This window comes from Stylophora pistillata, chromosome 5 (assembly GCF_964205215.1).
Source record: "Stylophora pistillata chromosome 5, jaStyPist1.2, whole genome shotgun sequence".
Taxonomy (NCBI): Eukaryota; Metazoa; Cnidaria; class Anthozoa; order Scleractinia; family Pocilloporidae; genus Stylophora; species Stylophora pistillata.
Window position 1 is genome coordinate 19,753,216 of NC_142523.1, and position 2,500 is coordinate 19,755,715.

General features: G+C 42.4%; 2 pseudogenes; both read left to right on the forward strand.

The window, feature by feature from the left end:
* The window catches only part of LOC148730701 (uncharacterized), a 3,354-nt pseudogene extending 3,243 nt beyond the window's left edge, over positions 1–111 (forward strand).
* A 1,607-nt stretch (positions 112–1,718) lies between these two features.
* The window catches only part of LOC148730702 (diamine oxidase [copper-containing]-like), a 2,335-nt pseudogene continuing 1,553 nt past the window's right edge, over positions 1,719–2,500 (forward strand).

Consider the following 2,500-nt stretch of genomic DNA (forward strand, 5'->3'; position numbering starts at 1 on the left):
AAGAGGAGTGGCTCACGGCTCAGCAGGTTGGAAGCTATTTTTCTAGATTGGCGACCTTAAAGAAAACCGGAAAATTTCCGTAGGCCAGCGACATCAATGTTAATGACCAAGATCTAGAGCCACTGGAAAGATAGATTCGACGGTATAATCCCCGCGAGAGTGTGAAAAATCAGCTAACTCTGTGAACACGCTTTAAACTACAGAATCGCGATCCCTCGCATGCAGGTTTTCTGGAGGGGGTGTTAGTTTAGTCCTTCAACTTATATGCCCTTTTGTGCAGAGGTTCCTCCCTTTTCATTAAAAAAGCCTGCGGTGTGGTAAGGCTGAATTAGAGGTGACATTAGGGAGAGGCGTATGGGTAGCGGACCAGCAAAAAAATAGCGTTCTAGTTCTAGACTTTTGGAAAGGGTTTGGGATGAACTAGATGTAATGAATTTTTATAAGCGTTGTTGATAAAATGTGTAGAATCTAGATGAATAAAAAAAAAGACTGACCAGCGGTTTAAGACGGCTACCAGCTGCTCCTATTGACAGCTCCAATATTAAATCAATATACAATTAAGTGTCAACATGAACCCTGAATTGCTTTCGTTTTGCTTTACATTGCTTTGAGCTTGGTCCAGGAGACTTCCGCCACTTTCTCAATAAATCAAATGTAAAACTGAAACCAATCACCATTTGCTCACCCGTGTTTTCCTGCGCTTTAGGCCGTTTGATTATCTTAAATACAAGTTCTCATTGGTTCTTCAAGGTGTTTTCCTTTTTTCCAATTGGCTATTGTGAGTTCTATTTAGTTTTATCTGTCGCACTTATCACTGCAACTGAATTGCAGTATTGACGTCGAACCGAACCGAGGACGCCTTGAACGATCGTGGCCTCAAATTTTGTCCACAAAACACGAAGTTGATAATTTCTACTGCGCGCTCGCATGGTCTTTACGTACGACGATTTCTCTGAAGAGGAAATAATTACATCCACTTGATCGAGGTACAATAGCCAAATAAAGGCGAGGCTATAAAGTTCCTTGACAACAATGGCCCCAAACTAGAACTATTTGCTCGTGTTGTTGTCTATTTCGGACGAAAACTTAGCCCCGAGTTAGAGAATATTTGCTGTTTACCGCTGCTAAGCCCTCCCGCTACGAAGAAACTGCAGGACCTGAGCACAAATATCCAATACCCTTTGACGCATGCCCGAATGACTCAAAAGAAGTCGAGGCAATGGAGAGTTTCACTGTAAAAGCGACCGAACAGATACGGGAGTTGTTCTATGAAAGCTAGGATGGGTAGGCATAAATAGATTGTGCTCGGCAACTTTTGAGCTACTTTTAGCGTTTTCAGCAACTTTTTGTACTTCGAGCAACGAACCTAGAACAACTTTTGCCTTCCCTGGCAACTTTTGAGTTAACAAATGGTTAAAAACTGACCAAACCATCAAAAAAGGTTTGCAAGTAGTCCTACAAGAGCTTCAATTTCTAGAAAAAGAAAAATTCACGTCAACGACGGCAAAATACAAACAACGAGGAAGCGGTAGCTCGACCTCGTCCTCAGGAAAAGGAAACACAACATGCTCTTGGAATCGCGTGAAAGACTATCCAAAACTTCATTAGAAAATACTTTCTATCATTAGTTACGTTGAGCGTAAAGGTTATATCGATCACAACAAATGATGTTTCATTACACTTACAACGTCATGTTTTGAGTAGTAATCTAGAACAAAATGACTCTCAAAAGTAAGCAACTTTTTTTAAATTTGGGTGGCAACTTTTACATTTTTGAGTGACTTTAGAGCAACTTTTGGCTGTGTTGTCAAGCAACTTTTGCTGGATTTACTTAGCACAGTCTATTCATGCCTAACGATGGGTATAAGACGATTGTAGGGATCACTGTTTGACCAACTGTTATACCGACCCTGGACTGAGAATTTGGCTTGCGCAAGAAATGGTTCTTTTTCAAGCGCGATCTGCCAGGAAATTATTCACATCCTGTTGGCTTTGATTTGTGTGTTGATACCAGAGGGAGCGATGTGACAAGATGGAAAGTCGAAGGAGTGGTTTATTTTAATTCATCGTTTGACAGTGTAGAAGACTTAATGGCAGCCTACTGAAATGGCTCTTTGTATAAGGTTTTTGTTCCTGCGCCTTCCTAATTAACTGAAAAGCCCCTCTTTTCGATCGTCTTATCTGCGCCTGCGTCCCCCTCACCAGACTGAGCCAGACGGGAAGAGATACACGGTCGGTGGTCGTTATGTAGAATACATGAACTGGAATTTTTATTTCCGTCTGCGCGGTTCTACCGGGGTGTAACTGTTTGATGTAAGCTTCCATGGGCAAAGGATCGTGTATGAACTCAGTTTACAAGAAGCTGCAGCTTTTTACTCAGGTTGAACACCCATGCAAATGTCCTTGAAATACCTCGATACCGCGTTTGGCATGGGAAGCAGCAAGTTTGAACTCGTCCCAGGCACCGACTGCCCAAGCACGGCCACCTTCATCGACGCTG